We start from the raw sequence: 13,867 nt of genomic DNA on the forward strand, positions 1-13,867 counted from the left end.
GTTTTTTGTTTTTTTTTATGAGAGATATATGGGTCGTAGCATATAACTTAAAAATTACATAGATATTCAATATCTTTCTTTTTGTATTTTTCTCCGTTTTTTTTCAGGAAATATCATTTTTTTTCTTCAAAATAAGAACTCAAGATCTAAACAATAGATAGTCTCTCTCATTAACAATAAAGGCTCGAAAGCTGTTTTCTCAGTCCTCTCCACTCACTCACAAAATATGTGTGAGTTTAAAATTATAGGCACTCTTATAAGGTATATCTTGGGCCATATACTTTAATACCTGATATTATCACAATGGTTAATCACTCAAAAAGATTTCATAAATCATGTTTTTATATTGATCAGAATATTAAAATTGACTTTTTTTTTTCAAATAAAAATTTAAACGTTCTTAAATAGATTAATGCATGTTCTAATTTAAATCTTTCAAACATGTAATGTATGACAATTTTTGCAAAAATTACTAAGATACAAACAATAAACATGATTTTATTTTAAAATAATATACATAATTTTTTTTTATTTTTTTTTAAAATTTTTTTTTATAAGTTTGTTCTCCCCCCAATCAGAATATGACATTGTCCCTAATGTCAAAATAACTATTAATAAAGAGTACGTAATGAAAGAGATATCACCTGGAATTTTATTGAAGATAACAAACTGAAACAAACGCAAACCAATCCACGACTTTTGAATCAATGATCCAACTTCCTTTTCTTACTGCTTGATTGCGACCAATTGATCTTTGTTATCATCGGATCAGGCTTATGAACAAAAGCTTCCAAATCATCAATTAATTGGTCGGCAGTCGAAGCACAGATGAACATCCGTCGTGAATTTTCTGAAATGAAATTCTGTTCCACAGCTTAATCAAGAAATGTCAACAAACTGTCAAAATAATTATTGATATTCAACAAGCCCACAGGTTTATTATGGATATTAAGTTGTGCCCAAGAAACAGTGTGAAAAATTTCTTCTAATGTACCAAAACCACCTGGTAGTGCAATAAAAGCATCAGAATTTTCAATCATTTGAGTGATTCTTTCATACATAGAAGAAACTTTTAATTCCTCCCCAATCGTAACACCTGTAATATTTCCTTCAGCTAAAGCTGTAGGAATAATATCCAAAACCTGACTACCTCCAAGATGAGCAGATGTTGAAACAGATCACATTAACCCAATATTACCTTCCCCATATACCAAGTGAGTTTTTCTCTCAGCCAATATCTTTCCAAGATTATTCGCTGCTTCTACAAACACTTCATTTTTTCCAGGACTCGACCCACAAAATACACAAATATTTTTCAATGTTTGTGCAGAGGATCCAGCCATGTTTTTACTTTCTTTTTTTTTTCTGCGAAAATAGAGAAAAATATGAGAGATTTTAGAGGAGTAATATGTTATCATGACAAAACTATGGGTCACAGCTGTAAACAGAATAAATAGTAAAAACAATAATGACACACACGCATATAAACAGTAGTGTGATTGTGGCTCACAATTTTCCTCTGGTTTTACGTCCAGAAACGGCTTCAACGCCTTCTATGAGTCGAGGATATGCTTCCCATCCAATTTTCTTATAAATTGGCAAACAGGGTCTTTTTTAGTCGGATTCCCTAGACTATGACGCTCATCTTGGAATTGTTTCCATAAACGGAGAAGTTCAATATGCACATGTCCACTAGAATGCGTCTCAAGAGTCAATAAGATGTTATCTAAAAACTCCTTACTCAGCACATTCTTAATGAAACCAATTTTATCTTCTCTGTTATTGGAAACACATCCCAAAGATCTGCATCGTTTGTCACAAGTCCATCTTGCACACTTATGACAAACCCCTAAACTTTTGGTCCTTCGTTTTTCGCATAAGTGCTTTTTCCGAATCCAGGCAAATACCGAATGAGCAATGATTGTGAAACTTCTCCTCCTAATCGGACCTTAGTTTCTATTACAAGACGAATATCTTCTGGAATTCCTTTTTGCATTAGCAATCTCAATCTTTCACACCTTCCTGCATAAATTTTTTTTAGAACATTTTCAGAAACAGAGGGAAAATATTAACAAATTTTTGAGAGAATTTCATCCATTTTGAAAAGAAATTATTTTTTTTTTAATTTTTGTATCAGCAATTGTGGGAAACTGATTTAACCGACTATGAGAGTCACGGAGTACCGTTATCCGCCATTTAACCGGGAAAATAAAAATATTAAGAAAACCTGAAATAAAAACAAACAAACTTAAATGCAACAAAAAAAAAAATCAAGGATCAGAAAGGGAAATAAACTCTTCTTGAAAGATTTCATTTTCTAAAAATGGTTTAAGCCTTTGTCCATTTACTTTAAAAATATCACCATTTTTAGGATTTTCAATATCCACAACTCCATAAGTATACACATGCTTTACAACATATGGGCCTGTCCATCTTGATCGTAATTTTCCTGGGAATATGTGAAGTCGAGAATTATAAAGCAAAACTTTTTTACCAATCTCAAAAGATTTTCTAAGAATTGTTTTATCATGAAATGATTTGATTTTTGCTTTATAAATCCTTGAATTCTCATACGCGTCATTTCTGAGTTCATCAAGTTCATTAAGTTGCAATTTACGCAATTTTTTGGCATCATCCATGCTTGAATTTAAAGTTTTGATCGCCCAATAAGCTTTATGTTCCAATTCCACAGGCAAATGACAATATTTTCCATAAACCAACCTATAGGGAGACATATTCAATGATGTTTTAAAAGCTGTTCGATATGCCCAAAGTGCATCATTAAATCGCAGAGACCAATCTTTTTTATTTGAGTTAACAGTTTTTTCCAAAATTTGCTTTATCTCCCTATTAGCTAATTCAACTTGTCCATTTGTTTGAGGATGATAAGGAGTAGTTATTTTATGAGTAATACCATTTTTTTCATTAATGAAGCAAATGGTTTATTAACAAAGTGAGTTCCCCCATCACTTATCATGGCTCGAGGAATTCCAAATCTACTAAAAATATTTTCTTTTAAAAATTTGATGACGATTTTATGATCATTTTTTCGACATAGAATTGCCTCTATCCATTTGGAAACATAATCAACTGCAACTAAAATATACAAGTATCCAAACGACAATGGAAAAGGTCCCATAAAATCAATTCCCCAACAGTCAAGGATTTCAATGATAGGATTCAAAGGCATCATGTTTCTTTTTGAAATCGCACCCAATTTTTGACAATTTTCACAGATCTTGCAGATTTCGTGGGTGTCTTTAAACAAAGTGGGCCAATAAAATCCACACTGCAAGATTTTTGCAGCCGTTTTCTTTGAATAAAAATGTCCTCCGCATGCTTCTGAATGACAAAATTTAATGACACTACTTACCTCATTGTCGGATATGCAACGTCGAAAAATTTGATCTGGACAATACTTGAACAGATACGGATCATCCCAATAAAAGTTTTTTACCTCATTCAAAAATTTTCTTTTATCTTGGGAACTCCATTGCGGTGGCATTTTTCCTGTCACAAGAAAATTTACTATGTTAGCAAACCAAGGTGTAGTAGTAACTGAAAATAGATGTTCATCAGGAAAATTATCGTTAATTGGTGTCATTTCACAAGATGATCATGTTACTAGTCTCGATAAATGATCGGCTACGACATTCTCGGTTCCTTTTTTATCTTTGATCACAATGTCAAATTCTTGGAGTAACAAAATCCATCGTATCAGTCGTGGCTTTGCATCCTGTTTGGTCAACAAATATCTAATAGCAGAATGATCAGTAAACACAATAGTCGTTGATCCAATCAAATAAGAACGAAATTTATCTAATGCAAATATTACAGCAAGTAGTTCTTTTTCAGTTGTGGAGTAATTCATTTGAGCATTGTTTAAAGTTTTACTTGCATAATATATCACATAAGGCTTACCGTTTCTTCTTTGACCCAGTACTGCACCGACTGCATAATCACTCGCATCGCACATGATTTCAAATGGTAAAGACCAGTCAGGAGGTTGCATGATAGGAGCTGATGTTAAATGTCGAATAATTTTATCAAAAGCATTTTGACATTCTTGAGTCCACTCAAATGCAGTGTCTTTTGTTAAGAGGTTACAAATGGGTTTAGAGATTAAACTAAAGTCCTTTATAAACCTCCGATAAAATCCAGCATGTCCCAAAAATGAGCGAATTTCTTTAATGGTTTTTGGAGGGGGTAAATTGGCAATGACATCAACTTTTGCTTTATCAACTTCAATTCCATGAGATGACACGACATGTCCCAAAACAATTCCAGAAGTAATCATGTAATGACATTTTTCCCAATTTAAAATAAGACCTTTTTCCTCGCATCTTTTTAAAACTTTTTCCAAATTTTCAAGACAATTATCAAATGTATTCCCAAAGACAGTTAAATCATCAATGAAAATTTCCAAACAATTTTCAACCATGTCGCAAAAAATGCTTAGCATACATCTTTGAAATGTTGTTGGGGCATTGCATAAACCAAATGGCATCCTTCTGAATGCAAATGTTCCAAAAGGACATGTGAATGTAGTTTTTTCTTGATCTTCGAGTGCAATGGGAATTTGATAATAACCTGAATATCCATCAAGAAAACAGTAGTATGGATGACCTGCTACTCTTTCTAAAATTTGATCCAAAAATGGTAATGGAAAATGATCTTTTCTAGTGGCGTCATTTAATTTTCTATAATCAATACACATCCGCCAACTAGATGGGACTCGACTTGTTAACAATTCACTTTTTTTCATTTTTTATCACTGTGATGCCAGATTTTTTTGGAACTACTTGTGTTGGGCTTACCCACTTACTATCAGAAATAGGGTAGATAATCCCAACATCAAGTAGTTTGAGAACTTCAGTTTTCACAACATCTTTCATGTGTGGATTTAATCTCCTTTGTGGTTGTTGAGATGTTTTAGCATTTTCTTCTAAATGAATTTTGTGTGTGCAAATTAGTGGATTAATGCCCTTGAGATCTTTTAGTGTCCAACCAATTGCATTTTTATGTCTTTTAAGCATATCAACTAATTTACCTTCTTGATCACTTTCTAGTTTGGAAGAAATTACCACCGGATATGTTTCATCTTCTCCAAGAAATGCATACTTCAATTCTTCTGGCAAGGGTTTTAACTCCAATATGGGTGGTTCGTCTTTGTTCTCATATTTTGCATCAAATTCTTTCTCTGATCTTGGTAACGAGTGATACCTGATAAAATCATCAAGATCAATTTCAATATTTTCTTTAACAATTTCAATTGAACAAATATCTAATTGATCACGAATACTCCCTTCTTGAATGTTTTCTTCCACAAGAGTTTCAATAAGATTTTCATCTTCACTTTCATCTTCACTTTCATCTCCTTTATCATGTGGTTGCTTACAAAGATTAAAAACATTGAGCTCCAAGGTCATGTTACCAAATGACAACTTCATTATTCCATTCCTGCAATTTATAAGGGCATTAGAAGTTGCTAAAAATGGACGACCCAGAATTACAGGAATTGCATTACAAGCTTTGATAGGTTGTGTATCTAAAACTATGAAATCGACATGATATACAAAGTTATCAACTTGGACCAATACATCTTCTATCATACCTCTTGGCACTTTAACAGATCTATCGGCAAGTAAAAGTGTTACCGAAGTTGATTTTAACTCGCCTAGATTGAGTTCTTGATAAACTGAATATGGAAGTAAATTCACACTAGCTCCAAGATCTAGCAAGGCTTGTTTAATCTTTCGTTATCAAATAATACATGAAATAGTAGGACAACCAGGGTCTTTGTATTTCAAAGTATTATTATTTTGAATGATTGCACTTACTTGTTCGGCTAAAAATGCTTTCTTTTTCACATTCAATTTTCTTTTCACAGTGCACAAGTCTTTCAAAAATTTGGCATATAATGGTACCTGTTTTATTGCATCTAATAAAGGAATATTAACTTTTACTTGTTTAAAAATATCATATATATCAGAATTCAAATTTGATTTTTTTGTATTTTTCAATGCATGAGGGAATGGTGGTGACACTGTCTGTTGAACCTCCTCTTCGCAAGTTATGGGTTCCACTTCCTTACCCTTTGAAGTTGATTTATCATCATCTTCACAAGGTTCAAGAATAGATTTTTCCACAACCTTACCACTTCGAAGGGTAATAACAGATTTTACCTGATCCATCGGTTGAGTTCCAGAAGTTCCAGTTTGTGAATGATGATCCTTGGGATTAGGCAGAGGTTGTGAAGGAAATTTACCTTTTTCATGAACATTAAGTGCAGATGCAAATTTAGCAAGAGTATCTTTCAAATCTGTCATGGTTTGAGCAGTTTGAGTATTGATAGACTCTTGCTTTGCAATGAAAGAATTCAATGTATCTTCCAAATTTCTTTTAGATGGAGGAATATAAGGTGCATAATTTTGAAAATTTTGTTGATTTTGGAAATGTGGTTGTGAAAATTGTGCAGCATTATCATTCCTCCAACTAAAATTTGGATGATTTCGCCAACCTGGATTGTAATTTTGAGAAAATGGTTCAAAATTTGGCCTTTTGAAATTGTTCAAAACATTGGCTTGTTCATGGAGACATTCTTTAAAAGAGGGCAAAGTGGGACAATCTTTTGTAAAATGATCACTTGTATCACAGATGTGACACGCAATTTCTTGAACAGATTTTAATTGACCATTCTTTTTCAATTCAAGTGCCTCAAAGTTTCTTGCCAAAGATGTAAATCTAGCTTGAAGATTATGTTCATCTTTGAGAGTGTACATACCTCCACCAGATGTAGGAGATTGAATCTTGTTTGATGGTTCGATTGTACCTATAGTGTCCCAAGTTTGAGCATTTTCAGCTAATGAATCGAGATACTCAATTGCCTCATTTGGATCTTTATCTTCAAATATTCCATTACACATAAATTCAACCATTTTCCTATGTTTAGGTGTTAAGCCTTCATAAAATTGAGAAACAACTCTCCAAATTTCAAAACCATGATGTGGACAAAGATTAAGCAATTCTTTGTATCTATCCCAACACTGATAAAAATTTTCTCCTTGTTTTTGAGTGAAAGTAATGATTTGCCTTTTGAAAGAATTTGTTCTATGAGATGGAAAAAACTTTTTCAAAAATTGTTGTTGCAATTCATCCCAAGTTCGAATGGATCCCGATCTAAGATTTTGTAGCCAAATTTTAGCTTTATCTTTTAAAGAAAAAGGAAAAAGCTTAAGTCGAATGGTGTTCATGCTACAATTTAGATCATTATATGTGTTGCACACTTCTTCAAACTCTCGTAAATGCATGTATGGATTTTCAAAATCTAAGCCATGAAAATTGGGTAAAAGTTGGATAATACCAGGCTTAAAATTGAAATGAGATGCATCAGGGGGAAAAACTAGACATGAAGGTGCACTAGTACGTGTAGGATTCATGTGATCTCTAAGTGTTCTTCGTCTATCATGATCATGTTGAGATTGAATTTCATCTTCATTTTCTTGGATGGGTTCTTCCGCCATGTTTTGTAAAAATAAAGGGTTATTTCGAATGAGTCGACCACTAAGTGTACGTGACCAAATGCTCATGCAAATGCAAATGCAAAAAAAATAAAAACATACAAAAGCAATAAAAATTTAAATAAAGAAAAATAAACTATAAACAAAATTAAATAGACTTGAAATTAAATTATACTTCCCCGGCAACGGCGCCAAAAACTTGTTGCGACTTTGATTGTTGCACTCCCAAGAGCAGGTTGTCCAAAAGTAGTATAATTCGGTGAGTCCGAATATCGTATCCACATGGAAGCTAAGGTAATTACAAGTCCACTACAATGTCTTTTTGTTTTGTTTTTGTTTTTTGTTTCTTTTTAATTTTAATTGTTTGAATCTTTAATGGGTAAATTTTAATTGTTCAAATTTTAATTTAAGTAGTTGAGATTAAAGGATCCACTCTTGGTATTTTAATAAAGTTAACATTAACGAACAATATTGAAACCCAATTAATAAAATGGTTCCAATATATTAAATAATCATATTTATATTATGTTATATATTATTATCTTATAAGTATATAATATATACTAAAACTTATAAATGTGGTCAAGTATTTATTGTGCTATATATTTTTGTAAACACTAAATCAAGGTTCCCACTTTAAATGGTTGGTAAAACCAAACTAACATTTAAATGGTACCAAGAAATTAATATTATGATATATTTATATATAGTAATTCAAGGTTCCCACTTTAAATGGTTGGTAATACCAAACTAACATTTAAATGGTACCAAGAAATTAATATTATAATATATTCATATATAATAAATCAAGGCATCCACTTTAAATGGTTGGTAATACCTAACTAACATTTAAATGGTTCCAAGAATTTAGTGTAACATATAGCAACAATAAATCAAAACTCCCACTTATAAGTATGGTATAAAAATGCTTAAAGAAATAAATATAACATAAACAATAAATAATGATTAAATAATATAAAACATAAATTCTTACCTTTTAGTAACCTTATTATCATGCCAAGAGTTTTACCTTTTCATCTCAACTTTAGGAAGTTAGCTATTCATTATTCAAAGTGTAAAACTTTGAATATGAAATTATCATGCTAATTATATTTAAATGAAGAAATAAAGGAAAAATATAGAGAGAAATATTATGAACTCAAAGGTTTGTTCATAGAATGAGGGATATCTCAATACATTACAATGCACCCCTATTTATAGCCAAATTTGGGAAGACAACCACAAATAAAATATTATTTTTTTACACAAAAGTCTTCATTGGTGTTCCAAGATATTATATTATATTACACATCACTTTTGAAAATCTTCTTCTTGGAATTTGCTTCTTCACATAAAAAGAAACATGTGGATAATTGAGTTGTCTAGTTGTGGTATTTTTTTCAAATCATTTGACCAAGTAATTTGAGAGATATGGTCCAAATACTAGAGCATGGTAAAACTGCCACTCCTTTGGTAACTTTATTTGTTGCTTAATTTGATCCCAATTGTGAGAGGATTTTTATCTCATGCTTGACACCAATATTGTAGATATTAACATCAACTTTCTACAGGTCCAAGAATCATCTTAATCCCATTTGCAACGCCAAGTTTATTCTTGTTTTATCGAACCTGTAAAAAATAGTAAAAACTTGTAATTACACAACAACTTATATTTTATACAATTTATTATAAAACATATAATATTTAAACATTTAATAAAACAAAAACTATATATTTATATTATAAAACATTTAATTAATGTACAATTTTTATGTTTATCAACTTCGCAGGGGGTCACCCATCCTAGTAATAGTCTCGCCCAAGCACGCTTAACTTCAGAGTTCTGATGGATCCGGTGCATTTGTACTGGTATGATCGCACCCGACCTTCAGTGGGATGTTAATTCTTATATCCCTCGAGTACGTTTGGAGCGGGCGGCGATGGACAACACTCGGCACTGCTCAAGCCCAATCAGAACCCTGTAGTTAAGCGTTCTGGCGCGATGGCAGAACTAGGATGGGTGACCTCCCTGACAATCCTCGTGTCGCGACCGTTTACATAAATTTTGATTAAAACAGTCGAAATAATTGTTTTTAATGAGTTAACCGTCTCCGGAGTAATCTGCGTCATACCCTTCCGCACAGAACTGGCTAACGACAACAAAAATCTCTAAATGTTCCCAGAAAATAGAAAAAAAAGCAGAAGAAGAAAATAGAAAATGTAAAGCTATTATTATGCCTGAGATACAATAAAATGGAACCGAAATCGAATTTCGGACTTCCTAAGCGAATTTCTCGAGGAAACGGCAGCTTAACAGAAGCGGAAAATCGAAAATTAGAGGGTCTTAGAGAAGGAATTCGGCTAAAATCTCGCCAGCTCTTTTCAGAGAAATGAGTCTCGTTCGTTTGCCCGTTTACAATCAAATTAGGCAAAAAATTTGTCCAAATACGGCAGTGCCCGAGCTACGTTGATTTCACATGTCTTATCTGGTCCCAATCGAGATTCAGATGATTTGAGCCGAAAATCGTCTGTCAACAAGTAATAAAAAATAGAAAAACACGAAAAGGTGTACAACACAAGGACTTCCTAATGGGTCACCCATCCTAGTACTACTGTCGCCAAAGCTTGCTTAAATTCGGAGTTATGATGGGATCCGGTGCATTAGTGCTGGTATGATCACACTCGACATTCAGTGGGATGTGTTTTCTTATATCCCTCGAGTACGTGTGGAACGGACGGCGATGGACAACACGCAGCACTTCTCTCGCCCAATCAGAACCATGAAGTTAAGCGTTCTGGTGCGATGGCAGAGCTAGGATGGGTGACCTCCCTCGGAAGTCCTTGTGTCGCGACCGTTTACGTAAATTATGGCTAAAACAGTCGAAATAATTGTTTTTAATGAGTTAAACGTCTCCGGAGTAATCTGCGTCATACCCTTCCGCACAGAACCGGCTCACGACAACAAAAATCGCTAAATGTTCCTAGAAAATAGAAAAAAATTAAAAATAAGAAAATAACGTATGTAAAGCTATTATTATGCTTGAGATAAGATAAAATGGAACCGGAATTTAATTTCGAACTTCCAAAGCGGATTTCTCGAGGAAACGGAAGCTTAACAGAAGCGGAAAATCGCAAATTATAGGGTCTTAGAGAAGGAATTCGGCTAAAATCTCGCCAGCTCATTGCGGAGCAATGAGTCTCGTTCGTTTGCCTGTTTACAATCAAATTAGGCTACAATTTTGTCAAAATCCGGCAGTGCCCAAGCTACGTCGATTTCACATGTCTTATATGGTCCCGATCGAGATTCAGATGATTTGAGCCGAAAATCGTCTGTCAACAAGTAATCAAAAATAGAAAAACACGAAAAGGGGTGCAACACGAGGACTTCCCAGGGGTCACCCATCCTAGTATTGCTATCTTCCAAGCATCCTTAACTTCGGAGTTCAGATGGGATCCGGTGCATTAGTTCTGGTATGATTGCATCCGACATTGAGTGGGATGTTTATTCATATATCCTTCGAGTACGTGTGGAGCGGGCGGCGATGGACAACACGCGGCACTGCTCTCGCCCAATCAGAACAATGAAGTTAAGCGTTCTGGCGCGATGGAAGAGCCAGGATGGGTGACACTCCCTATGAAATCCTCGTGTCGCTATCGTTTACGTAAATTATTACTAAAACAGTCGAAATAATAGTTTTTAATGAGTTAACGGTCTCCGGAGTAATTTGCGTCATACCCTTCCGCACAGAATCGCTCACGACAACAAAAATCGCTAAAATGTTCCCCGAAAATAGAAAAAAAAAATTAAAAAGAGGAAAATAGCGAATGTAAAGCTATTATTATGCATGGGATACGATAAAATGAAACCAGAATCGAATTTCGAACTTTCTAAGCGGATTTCTCGAGAAAACGGAAACTTAACAGAAGCAAAAAATCTCAAATTAGAGGGACTTAGAGAAGGAATTAGGCTAAAATCTCGCCACCTCGTTGCGAAGTAATGAGTCTCGTTCTTTTTCCCGTTTACAATCAAATTAGGCTACAATTTTGTCAAAATCCGGCAGTGCCCGAGCTACGTTGATTTCACATGTCTTATCTGGTCCCGATCGAGATCCAGATGATTTGAGCCGAAAATCGTCTAGTCAACAAGTAATCAAAAATAGAAAAACACGAAAAGGGGTGCAACACGAGGACTTCCCAGGGGGTCACCCATTCTAGTACTGCTCTCACCCAAACACGCTTAACTTTGGAGTTCTGATGGGATCCGGTGCATTAGTACTGGTATGATCGCACCAGACATTCAGTTGTATTTTTATTCTAATATCCCTCGAGTACGTGTGGAGCGGGCGGCGATGGACAACACGCGGCACTGCTCTCGCCCAATCAGAACCATGAATTTAAGCGTTCTGGTGCGATGGCAGAGCTAGGATGGGTGGCCTCCCTGGGAAGTCCTCGTGTCGCTTCCGTTTACGTAATAATAGATAAAACAGTCGAAATGATTGTTTTTAATGAGTTAACCATCTTCGGAGTAATCTGCGTCATACCCTTCCGAACAGTACCGGCTCACGACAACAAAAATTGCTAAATGTTCCCAGAAAATAGAAAAAAAATATGAATAAGAAAATAGCGAATGTAAAGCTATTATTATGCCTGAGATACGATAAAATGGAACCAGAATCGAATTTCGAACTTCCTTACCGGATATCTCGAAGAAACGGAAGCTTAACAGAGGCGAAAAATCGCAAATTAGAGGGTCTTAGAGAAGGAATTCGGCTAAAACCTCGTCAGCTCATCGCGGAGTAATGAGTCTCGTTCGTTTGCCCGTTTACAATCAAATTAGGCTACAATTTTGTCCATATCCGGCAGTGCCCGAGCTATGTTGATTTCACATGTCTTATCTGGTCCCAATCGAGATTCAGATGATTTGAGCCGAAAATCGTCTGTCAACAATTAATGAAAAATAGAAAAACACGAAAAGGGGTGCAACACGAGGACTTCCTAGGGGTCACCCATCCTAGTACTGCTCTGCCCAAGCACGCTTAACTTCGCAGTTCTGATGGGATCCGGTGCATTAAGTACTGGTATGATCGCACCCGACATTGAGTGGGTTGTTTATTCTTATATTCCTCGAGTACGTGTGGAACGGGCTGCGAGGGACAACACGCGGCACTGCTCTCGCCCAATCAGAACCATGGAGTTAAGCGTTCTGGCGCGATGGCAGAGCTAGGATGGGTGACCTCCCTGGGCAGTCCTCGTGTCGCGACCGTTTACGTAAATTATGGCTAAAACATTCGAAATAATAGTTTTTAATGAGTTAACCGTCTCCGGAGTAATCTGCGTCATACCCTTTAGCACAGAACCGGCTCACGACAACAAAAATCGCTAAATGTTCCCAGAAAATAGAAAAAAAATAAGAAGAAGAAAATAGCGAATGTAAAGCTATTATTATGCCTGAGATACGATAAAATGGAACATGAATCGAAATTCGAACTTCCTAAGCGGATTTCTCGAGGAAACGGAAGCTTAACAGAAGAGAAAAATCGCAAATTCGAGGGTCTTAGTGAATGAATTCGGCTAAATTCTCGCCACCTCGTTGCGGAGTAATGAGGCTCGTTCGTTTGCCCGTTTACAATCAAATTAGCCTACAATTTTGTTCAAATCCGGCAGTGCCCGACCTACTTTGATTTCACATGTCTTATCTGGTCACGATCGAGATTCAGATGATTTGAGCCTAAAATCGTCTGTCAACCAGTAATCAAAAATAGAAAAACACGAAAATGGGTGCAACACGAGGACTTCCCAGGGGGTCATCCATCCTAGTACTTCTCTTTCCCAGGCACGCCTAACTTCAGAGTTCTGATGGGATCCGGTGCATTAGTGCTGGTATGATCGCACCAGACATTGACTGGGATGTTTATTCCTATATCCCTCGAGTACGTGTGGAGCGGGTTGCGATGGACAACACGCGGCACTTCTCTCGCCCAATCAGAACCATGAAGTTAAGCGTTCTGGCGCGATGGCAGAACTAGAATGGGTGACCTCCCTGGGCAGTCCTCGTGTCGCGACCGTTTACGTAATGAGTTAACCGTCTCCGGAGTAATCTGCGTCATACCCTTCCGCACAGAACCAGTTCACGACAACAAAAATCGCTAAATGTTCCCAGAAAATAGAAAAAAAAATAAGAAGAAGAAAATAGCGAATGTAAAGCTATTATTATGCAAGGGATACGATAAAATGGAACTGGAATCGAATTTCGAACTTCCTAAGCGGATTTCTCGAGGAAACGCAGGCTTAACAAAAGCGAAAAATTGTGAATTAGAGGGTCTTAGAGAAGGAATTCGGCTAAAATC

The 13,867-nt window shown here is 35.4% G+C and overlaps 3 non-coding genes and 3 pseudogenes across 3 annotated transcripts; 1 reads left to right on the forward strand and 5 right to left on the reverse strand.

Annotated features, from left to right (window-relative positions):
- Positions 1-6,996: 6,996 nt before the first annotated feature.
- On the forward strand, positions 6,997-7,105 carry LOC142513025 (small nucleolar RNA R71). The gene has a single exon (XR_012808993.1). It is a non-coding gene; the product is annotated as a small nucleolar RNA R71 (small nucleolar RNA).
- A 2,980-nt stretch (positions 7,106-10,085) lies between these two features.
- On the reverse strand, positions 10,086-10,204 carry LOC142512742 (5S ribosomal RNA; annotated as a pseudogene).
- Positions 10,205-10,887: 683 nt separating this feature from the next.
- LOC142512039 (5S ribosomal RNA) lies at positions 10,888-11,005 on the reverse strand (annotated as a pseudogene).
- Positions 11,006-11,693: 688 nt separating this feature from the next.
- Positions 11,694-11,812, reverse strand: LOC142516519 (5S ribosomal RNA). The gene has a single exon (XR_012812309.1). It is a non-coding gene; the product is annotated as a 5S ribosomal RNA (ribosomal RNA).
- A 682-nt stretch (positions 11,813-12,494) lies between these two features.
- On the reverse strand, positions 12,495-12,612 carry LOC142511538 (5S ribosomal RNA; annotated as a pseudogene).
- A 683-nt stretch (positions 12,613-13,295) lies between these two features.
- Positions 13,296-13,414, reverse strand: LOC142509430 (5S ribosomal RNA). Its single transcript, XR_012807604.1, has one exon. It is a non-coding gene; the product is annotated as a 5S ribosomal RNA (ribosomal RNA).
- Between the last annotated feature and the right edge of the window lie 453 nt (positions 13,415-13,867).

The sequence above is a fragment of the Primulina tabacum genome, chromosome 10, assembly GCF_025594145.1.
Source record: "Primulina tabacum isolate GXHZ01 chromosome 10, ASM2559414v2, whole genome shotgun sequence".
Taxonomy (NCBI): Eukaryota; Viridiplantae; Streptophyta; class Magnoliopsida; order Lamiales; family Gesneriaceae; genus Primulina; species Primulina tabacum.